We start from the raw sequence: 10,997 nt of genomic DNA, 5'->3' as shown, positions 1-10,997 counted from the left end.
GGAGTCTTAATAGAGGAAGTTTCCAAACACCAAGAAACCCTCGCACTGGCAGTTCTGGGGGAAGTTTTCAAATCTCGGAGGGCAACCTAACTGGGAGGAAAAATAAATAAAACCCACAGATTACGTGCCTAAAAGCAACTCCCAGCAGAAAAGTACCCCAGATGGTCATGGACTGGAAGAATCAATATTGTGAAAATGGCTATACTATCCAAAGCAATCTATAGATTCAATGCAATCCCTATCAAGCTACCAACGGTATTTTTCACAGAACTAGACCAAATAATTTCACAATTTGTATGGAAATACAAAAAACCTCGAATAGCCAAAGTAATCTTGAGAAAGAAGAATGGAACTGGAGGAATCAACCTGCCTGACTTCAGACTCTACTACAAAGCCACAGTCATCAAGACAGTATGGTATTGGCACAAAGACAGAAATATAGATCAATGGAACAGAATAGAAAGCCCAGAGATAAATCCATGAACCTATGGACACCTTATCTTTGACAAAGGAGGCAAGGATATACAATGGAAAAAGGACAACCTCTTTAACAAGTGGTGCTCAGAGAACTGGTCAACCAATTGTAAAAGAATGAAACTAGAACACTTTCTAACACCATACACAAAAATAAACTCAAAATGGATTAAAGATCTAAATGTAAGACCAGAAACTATAAAACTCCTAGAGGAGAACATAGGCAAAACACTCTCCGACATGAATCACAGCAGGATTCTCTATGACCCACCTCCCAGAATATTGGAAATAAAAGCAAAAATAAATAAATGGGACCTAATGAAACTTAAAAGCTTTTGCACAACAAAGAAAACTATAAGCAAGGTGAAAAGACAGCCCTCAGATTGGGAGAAAATAGTAGCAAACGAAGCAACAGACAAAGGATTAATCTCAAAAATATACAAGCAACTCCTGCAGCTCAATTCCAGAAAAATAAATGACCCAATCAAAAAATGGGCCAAAGAACTAAACAGACATTTCTCCAAAGAAGACATACAGATGGCTATCAAACACATGAAAAGATGCTCAATATCACTCATTATCAGAGAAATGCAAATCAAAACCACAATGAGGTACCATTACATGCCAGTCAGAATGGCTGCTATCCAAAAGTCTACAAGCAATAAATGCTGGAGAGGGTGTGGGGGAAAGGGAACCCTCTTACACTGTTGGTGGGAATGCAAACTAGTACAGCCGCTATGGAGAACAGTGTGGAGATTTCTTAAAAAACTGGAACTAGAACTGCCATATGACCCAGCAATCCCACTCCTGGGCATACACACTGAGGAAACCAGATCTGAAAGAGACACGTGCACCCCAATGTTCATCGCAGCACTGTTTATAATAACCAGGACATGGAAGCAACCTAGATGCCTATCAGCAGACGAATGGATAAGGAAGCTGTGGTACATATACACCATGGAATATTACTCAGCCATTAAAAAGAATTCATTTGAATCAGTTCTAATGAGATGGATGAAACTGGAGCCCATTATACAGAGTGAAGTAAGCCAGAAAGATAAAGACCATTACAGTATACTAACACATATGTATGGAATTTAGAAAGATGGTAATGATAACCCTATATGCAAAACAGAAAAAGAGACATAGATGTACAGAACAGACTTTTGGACTCTATAGGAGAAGGCGAGGGTGGGATGTTTTGAGAGAACAGCATGGAAACATGTATATTATCTATGTTGAAACAGATCACCAGCCCAGGTTGGATGCATGAGACAAGTGCTCAGGCCTGGTGCACTGGGAAGACCCAGAGGGATCGGGTAGAGAGGGAGGTGGGAGGGGGGATCGGGATGGGGAATACATGTAAATCCATGGCTGATTCATGTCAATGTATGACAAAATCCACTACAATATTGTAAAGTAATTAGCCTCCAACTAATAAAAATAAATGAAAAATAAATAAATAAAAACAGAGACATTACTTTACCAACAAAGGTCCATCTAGTCAAAGCTATGGTTTTTCCAGTAGTCATATATGGATGTGAGAGTTGGACTATAAAGAAAGCTGAGCACCGAAGAATTGATGCTTTTGAACTGTGGTGTTGGGGAAGACTCTTGAGAGTCCCTTGGACAGCAAGGAGATCCAATCAGTCCATCCTAAAGGAAATCAGTCCTGAATATTCATTGGAAGGACTGATGCTGAAGATGAACCTTTGGCCACCCGATAGGAAGAACCGACTCATTGGAAAAGATCCTGATGCTGGAAAAGATTGAAGGCAGGAGAAGGAGATGACAGAGGATGAGATGGGTGGATGGCATCACCAACTCGATGGACATGAGTTTGAGTAAGGTCTCGGAGTTGGTGATGGACAGGGAAGCCTGGTGTGCTGCAGTCCATGGGGTCGCAGAGTCGGACACAACTGAGCGACTGAACTGAACTGAATTGAAATTCCTCTCCATCACGAAAACAGGTTAAAGGTGTAGTTGTCAGAAGTCTTGTGTTTCAAACCAGTTAAGTCAGACGCCATCAGCAGTGACCCTACTCCTTGCGCCTTGGGAGCTATGGTGGGCGGGACTGTGTGCCTGGGAGGTCCTGCTTCCCAGGTCTTTCTCATTTGGGACCAGACCCTTGCCGAGTGTCCTAGTAAATCTACATCCATTATTTAAATTTGTAAAATACAGAGTTTAAGTGTATTTCACAATGCTTAACTAAATACTGACCAAAGTACTATTTTGAAAATTTTATCCAAATAATAAGTGTACTAAAAGGTCTCAAGTGGAACTAAAAGGCTTTCAAGGAAATAGCTCAGTCTTCTGCCCGACCCTCTACTCATGGCAGCACTATGCCTTGACAGCAAGCAAAGCCCTCGTTTCTGACAGTGACCCCCCTTCCTCACTCCCACCCCTGCTCTGATCTCTAAACAATATGCTTCTTCTGCTGTTTCCTGATCTGGGTCTTCTGCCTGCTTCTGTAATATTTGGAGGGCTGGCTTCTCCTTACACCGGCGGCTTCCACCCAGCACCCGCCCCTTCCTCCATCCTCATAACAAATCCACATCTCATATTTTGGTAAAATAAATACTGGTTCCACAGGGACTTCCCTGGAAATTCAGTGGTGAAGGCTACGTGCTTCCACTGCAGGGAGGCTAGGGTTCCATCCCTGATCAAGGGACTTAAATCCCACAGGCCTCTTGGCAAAAACAAAAACAACAAGACAACAAAGCTGGTTCTTTATGTTATGTTAACTACAGAGGAAATCACTTCTGGACGGAGTTTGCTGTTTACAGTCCTTCTCCTGCCACCACCCACCCTCAAAGCTACAGGGCCTGCACTTCCTTTCGCTCGGTTCTCTGTGTGTCTATTGTTCAGTTTTCCCTGCTCTTCCACGCGCCTGTCACACGCTCAGGAATAGCCACTGGAGCGGATGTGGTTCTGACCCCTCTGCTCCATTGGCTCCTTGCTCCCACCCCCATCTGGACAGTCCTGCAGGTCTGCCCACTGCCCCCGCTATATTGGGCTCATGCTTCCTGGAGTCTTATCTCGTATCTTCTTTGCTTCACCCCCTCATTTTGCTGGAGTGCGTCCTCCAGCAGGTTCTTGAGAACGGGGTCGGGGGGCTCCTCACCCTGACCTGTCTGCTGTCACCCCTGTCCTGCTTGCTTTGTTCTCCGTCACAGAACTGGACTTGAGGGTGGGTGAGGAGCTGAGCTCTCACTTAGGCACGTGTGTGTCAGGACTCTGTCCTTTGGGCCATGACCCCGAGTGTTCGTGGGGGGCGGGAATGAGGCTGCCTGGGAACATGATCACTTGGGGCCTCTGGGAGCTGATGCAACTGGAGCCTGGGCTTAAATGACGATTGATGATCAGAGCCTGGAGACCAAGTCTGAATTGGACTGTCTGCTCCACCAGCCAATACCCCAGCATCTCCAAACAGACAGACTAGATCCAGGGCCATGGAGCGACTTGGATGGGCTTTGGGGAAGAGGTGAGGACAGGCGGGTGGTGAAGAGAAGGGGAGTGTGGTTCCAGGTAGTGAGTCACGACTGCAGGTGACGGTGACAGAGATGTGGAGAAGTGGCGGGTGGAGAGGGTGTGTGGGTGGGAGACAAGCTGAGGAGGAGGGCGACGATCAGGGTCCCGGCAGGTGCGGGCAGCCCCTCCCCCATGCCCTCTGACCTCAGCCCATGACCCTCCTGAGAAAGGCTGCTGGGCTGAGAGAAACGTCTTCAAAGTGCTATTTGGAGGTTTCAATGATTTATCACAGATGAACAAAGCCCTTGTGTGTATGTGTGTGTGTGTGCGTGTGTGCTCAGGCTTGTCTGACTCTTTGCGACCCCATGGACTGTACCCACCCGGCTCCTCTGTCCATGAGGATTCCCAGGCAAGAATATTAGAGTGGGTTGCCATTTCCTCTTCCAGGGGATCTTCTTGACTCAGGGATCAAACCCATGTCTCTTGTGTCTCCTGCATTGGCAGGCAGGTTCTCTACCACTGCACCACCTGGGAAGGCCAAGCAAAGCCCTTAATAAAGTATAATTCTTTTCAGTCTAGAAAAATCAACCGTGACTGCAATAGACCTCGAATGCCGATCTGAGGAACACTGTTTACAGGCAAAGCGGGAACGGATGGTCCTTCTTCTAGGGGAGTGGCAGGTGGTCCCAGGACAGAGCCGACCCCCTGGCCTCTGTGGCCGGGCCTGCCTAGTGGCCAGCAGATCCTGCTGCATCTGTGCTGGGCCCTGTCAGTTCCCAGTGAGGGAGGAGATAGATGGGCTCCAGGTTGGAAATTTACAATCAACCAGCCTCCTCTTTGCATTCCCTGAGATAAGAGGTAGACGGGCTCCAGTTGAGGAAATAATAGCCAATAAAAACAGGTAAATAGCCAATCTTTGTCTCTTGTTAAACACCTCCAGGGGAGTAATCATGGCAAGGACAAAGAAAGGAAAAAAATCCTGTCTGGTAAGGGAGACATGGCACATGCCTAGAAAGGCTCCTTGGAGTCAAAAGTCAGAGGATAATTCCAGGCCATAATGAGTCTTTCTCCTCCCAGAAGCCTTCACTTCAAGATCCATCATGGCGAGGGTGTGTGTGTGCATCCCAGGGAAGGGTCCTGAGACAGTGGGGACAAAGAAAGGTGATTGGTCTGAGGGAAGACACAGACCCAGAAAACTGACAATTTATACAGGATTTAAACTTCCCAAATGCACGACTCTCTCCCTGAACTCACCCATGCGTCTTTCGGCAAGTACTTTTCTTTCCAATAAACTTATTACTTTGTACCTTCTGCCTCCTTGACTGAGTTCATTCTTGACTAGGCAGGCAAGACTAGGGACCTTAGCCCTAACTGCTGGCACCTGTGGTCCAGTGGTTAGGACTCTTGGTCTGGGAGACTAAGACCCTGCTTCTAGCTACTGCTTGCTGTTGCTAGCTGCAAGCTGCCACTTACTGCTGCGTGCGTCCAAAATCACCAGGAGGGAGCCCAGTGGAAAATTTTGAGCTGCAGTGAGAAGTCGTGTACAGTCTTGGAAACTGAAGATGTTCCTTTAAAAGAAAAAATCCGTGCTTTTTAAAGTCAAGTGACAGCATTGACCATTATCTGCTCTTCTCTCCTGCCAGCTCTCAAGTTTTCTTGGGATGTTATCAGGGCAAGGATCAGAACAATGCTCGCTTCTGTTTTGTTTTTAACCTGAATCACGAATGACCAATTGGCAGATGTAGGCCGAGCAAGGAGGCTTCTCTGACACTGGACTTCTGCCAAAACGTAGAGGCTTGCTGGTGTCCGCTGTATTTCCTCGTCTTTCCCCAGGGAAGGTCCTTTCTGCGTTTGGTTGTCGAGGACCACTGAAGATTGTTTGGGAACTTGACCACTGTGGCCGCATCCTGGCAGAATTTCTTGCCAACTGTTATTTATTATTCTACAAAAATCAAACAAGCGAAAGCTGTCTCTCTCCAAAACAAACTCCCAACCCAAACACACACACGTGACCCACAAACACACACACGGAGTAACCCACAAACACACACAGAGTGACCCACAACTCTGCTATGGTTGGTGCTGGGGAGGATGCATCTTAAATGGCAAGCACAGCCTTCACTGGGTTGTGGGACCATTGGTACATGTCTCTTCTTGAAAGAGGGACTCCAATTAAAACTAAACATTTTGGGGGTCCCCTTTTATCCAGTTTAGTTTTCAGGGGTCTGGTGGGGTCGTCCAGGGGCTGGTTCCTGTTTTCATTGTGTAGAGCTTATGCCCCCTTCCCCCTTTGACCTTGCACCTGCTTCCCGGCAATTCATGACCCTCTGGTGCCCACTGGGGGCTGCTGGGGACCAGGCCGCATGGTCTTCAGCTTTGTGCCAAGGTTGAGGAGCTCAAGTCCATCAATGGGAGATCACCTGCACTATGAAGACCAGTGGAGAAGCATGAACCTGCCGTGGGAGCTGCAGTCCTTGCTACGTGGGGAAGAGGGGGTAACAAGTCGATGACACCTGACATTTATCCAATGTCTGCCATGTTTGGGCTGAAGCCTTGTTCATCTTTGTCTTATTTAACCCTCAGCAGTCCCCTGGTGGCTCAGACGGTAAAGCATCTGCCTACAATGTGAGAGACCTGGGTTCGATCCCTGGGTTGGGAAGATCCCCCTAGAGAAAGAAATGGCAACCCACTCCAGTACACTTGCCTGGAAAATCCCATGAACCAAGGAGCCTGGTAGGCTACAGTCCATGAGGTCGCAAAAAGTTGGACCCGACTGTGCGACTAACGCTAACAATCTTACGAAATGGGGATTCCCAGGTGGCGCTAGTGATAAAGAATCCATCTGCCAATGCAGGAGACGTGAAAAACTCAGCTTCAATCGTGGGCCAGGAAGATCCCCTGGAGGAAGGCCTGGCAACCCACTCCAGTATTCTTGCCTAAAGAATCCCATGGACAGAGGAGCCTGGTGGGCTACAGTCCATGGGGTCGCACAGAGGCACACAACTTAAGCGACTTAGCATAACATTGTGAAGTATATCCTGATTCCCACTTTACAGATAAAGTGAGGATCAGAGGCTCAACAACCTGCCCAAGGTCACATGACCCAAAAGTTAGGGAGCCACTACTTTTTAAAAAACTTTCAGGGACTACCCTGGTGGTCCAGTGGTTAAGACTTTGCCTTCCAATGCTGGAGGTACAGGTTCAATTCCTGGTCAGGGAACTAAGGTCCCATATGCTTTGTGGCTGAAAAATCAAAACATAAAACAGAAGCAACTTCATGCTGATGTTTGGCAGAGACTGACACAATACTATAAAGCAATTATACTTGAGCAAAAAATAAGTTTTAAAAAAGAAGCAACATTGTAACAGATTCAATAAAGACTTAAAAAAATGATCCACATCAAAAATATCTTTTAAAAAATTCCAACTAAGTCGACATTTTTAACCACGATATTTATTGTATAGTCTTCCTGGTGAGACCCACACCTATGGATTCTCCTGGTTTAGCTTCCATTCCATGGATAGTTGGATGAAAAAAGCTGTCATTCTCACACATAAGAACTCTAAACTGTGTCTTTAAGAGGACGTGTGATCGCATTTGATTGTTGATAAATACAGTCTTGTATTTATCACAGATCTTTTCCTCTTTTGCACTTTTCTGACCTCTCTGATGACTGTTTTGCTTAGAGAAGCTCTGAGTCAGCAGCATTTCCGGGGACCTGCAGGATGAACGCTGGTTGGGGAGGGAAAAGGAGGACTTGCAGGCCGGCTCCTTGCCTGAGCTTGCCATTCCGCATCTGCATGGTGAGGAGACCAGCTTTTCTGCAGGAAACAGTCATCAGGGCTGCTCATCCCAATTCAGGAGCCACTGGCCATGGCGGTTGAGTTACATTTAAATCTGTAAAATAAAATAAAACAGAAACCCAGTTCTCGGCCCCGCCGACCATTCGGCGAGGCCTGATCCCCCACATAGCCAGAGGTGCCTCATGGGCAGCTCGGAAGTGGAATGTCCACCTGACAGAGTCCGCTGGATGCCTGCCCATGCCAGCTGCCCTGCACCAGGCCCCACGGCCACGGCCACAGCCGCTTATGGAGCTGGGGCAGGCCCAGCTCCCGACACCTGGAGTTCGTACTCCTAGAGATGAGTTTACACAACTTCATATAAAGGAATGAGACACGGTCTTTTTTTTCAGGGTGGAGAATCAATTAGCAAGATGGATATGAAACTGGGACAACAATAGGTGATTTTTATTAATTGCTGTAACCATTTCTTCAATTTATTTCTTGGAATTTTATGTACTGCAAGTTATTTTAGATTTTTGTTTAATGAATGTGATTAATTTATTACAGAGGATCTGTTTTTTGCTCCATTTTGTGAGCTCTGTGAATCACTGATTACACTTTAAGTTTCAAAGGTAGATTATTGCTTTTCTGCATCTAATGTTTTTGTTAAAGGAAAACCTTTCTTCTAGTAGGAACATGGAATGACCAGGTCTGGATGCTGAGAGACTTGGCTCGTTAAACACGTGAGGGGTCTGCAGCTGGCAAGCCTGGTCTCTCCACTTTCACGAAGTCTGTTCCCAGGGCCCACATGTGCTCTGCAGTGCCCTGAGGTGGGAACCCCAGAAGGTGCATGGGGGCTCTCTCTAGTTGTGGCGAGTGGGGTACTCTTCACCACATGCGCTCCTCCCTGGTTGAGTTTCACCGAGATGAATCCACATGCTGGCTATGCAGCTTTTTTAAACAATGAAGAGAAGAAAAGTGCGGCCCAGGCTTGTGGGTCACTGGTGGGAAGTCAGTGGCAGGGCCAGGCCTGGACCCTCACAGACTCGGAAGGACAGGGAACCAGCCGCAAAGGAGGACACGGTCGCCCAGGCCAGGAGGCGAGGGGCAGGCCCCATCCTGAGCCCCAGGCGCCCACCTGTCTAGGCCGCCGCTCCTAGGAGGCCATGTAGCCACAGAGAAGGAAGTGCGCTGATCCAAGGAGGGGAGGTAGGGGGTGGGTCCTGGGAGGACAGAGGGCTCCTGGAGCATGTCTGCCCGCTGCAGGCACGAGGGCATCTCTGTCACCAGCCCCTTTGGCTGTCAGGCTGGGTAGCAGGGGGCACAGGCAGCTGCTGGGCAAGGGAGGCCGGGGGTCACGGGCCTGAGGAGAGTCGTGATGGTTCAGGGGGAGAGTGGAGAGGGAGCCCTCCCTAAGTAAGGGCTGCTGGGGACCTTTAGCTCGGTTCCTTAATCTGTGGGACTGCGTGTACCTCTCCTCCTGTGACCCTCGGCAACCCATGGCGGGATGAGAAAAGGGAGACGACGAATCAGACTAAGGCCACCTGAGCTCAGACTGGAGGTGCGGGGACCACCTCCACGGGGCGGAGCGGGGCTGGTGCTGCTGAGAGAGCCGCAGAAACGGGACTTCTTGGGATCTGGGCTGGGGAGACGAGGGAGGGCAGCGGGGCCCCTGAAGGGAGGGGTATGCAGCAGAGCAGTGGACACACAGGGAGGAGAGGGATGTGGTCAGAGGTGGAGTGTAGACAGTTAGGGGAGCTGCGAAGTGTGGGTGGTGCAGAATGGCCCCACTCACCATGACTAGAGAAAGCTGAATGCAGCAACAAAGACCCAGGGAGGGCAGCAAAAAGTAAGTGAACGGTGTAGTGTTTGCACACAACCCCGGCATACACGCCTGCACACTGGAGTCATCTCTGCATTACTTACAAGCTTAATACAATGTACACGCTGTGTGGACAGTTGCTGGAGCACAGGAAATTCAAGTTTCGCTTTTTGGAACTTTCTGGAATTTTGTGGGGGTAGTTATGATTCAGTTGGTCGAATTCAATGATGGGGAACCCATAGATATGAGCACCAACTGCATATTAACACCACTGAACTATATACTTAAAAATGGTGAAGATGGTCAATTTTGTTTCGCGTGGTTTTTTTTTTTTCACCACGCACACAGACCAAAAAAAAAAAAAGCAAAAACAAAAATTCTCAGAGGCCACTGGGATTAAGCACCTTTTGCTCTTACCCTTGGGGATCAAATCTGTTATCTTTTTTTTCTTGCACATTTTCCCCGGGTGTTAGTTAATTAAACCTCAGAGCCATAGTCTATCAGGGATCACTACGTAAGCTTGCTTTATGTGTGTTTGTTTAAAGACACCTAATTCATGTATATTCAACAATATACTGTTCACTCACAGTCAACAGCACTGTAACCGCAGCCTGAGCAAATCATACCTGACACGTTTTTCTCCCTAAGATACATCATAGCTTTTACTTAGGACATCGTACATCGATTTAACCTTACATTTTGTGACCATTTTAAAAGCAAAATTACTCCTCCCCTCAAAAAGAATTAACCAGAAATGTAAAAATGTGACTCTAAATAAGACTTTGGAAAGGATACTTGCTACAGTACAAGAGCAGGAACAAGAACGCAGCACCCAACCTTGTCTGACCTCAGCCAGAAATGTGCATTAGGTGACTCAAATTTTTTGCCACAAGCATTGATTTTGGAGTTAGAAATTTTAGCAACTAGGCAAGCTTGCAAACTGCAAAATCCATAAACAAGGATAATTGACTGTTCTGGGAATGGGTACAGCAAGAGGTGTTCAAGACCCTTTAAACATTCCTGAAAGGAGGTGAAAACGAGATCTAAGAAGAATATCCCACGTTCTTGAGCAGAAAACGCAATATGATAAAGGTTTCAGTTCTCCCCAGAGGAACACAATGCAAGCCCAGCACAGTTTTTCATGGAAATTGAAAGGCTGGTTCTAAAATGTATATGGGAATGCAAAGCGTCAAGAATAACCAGGATCCTCCTGAGGAAGCCACAATTGTGTAAGACATCATAGATTGCTGTATGTATGCCCTCTCAATTAATCCTTATGGCAAAAGAGTCATTCCCTGTTTTACATATGAGAACACTGAGGTTTGCCAAGGTTAGTGACTCACCCAGGGCACACAGCGGGGGCAGGTGGCACTTGCAACACCCTAGTGAGGTCCATATGTCCCACTCACTCACACACACACACAACACACTCACACACAACACACTC

This window comes from Cervus elaphus, chromosome 30 (assembly GCF_910594005.1).
Source record: "Cervus elaphus chromosome 30, mCerEla1.1, whole genome shotgun sequence".
Taxonomy (NCBI): domain Eukaryota; kingdom Metazoa; phylum Chordata; class Mammalia; order Artiodactyla; family Cervidae; genus Cervus; species Cervus elaphus.
The sequence above is the reverse complement of the archived record's forward strand: the minus strand, read 5'-3'. Positions refer to the sequence as shown.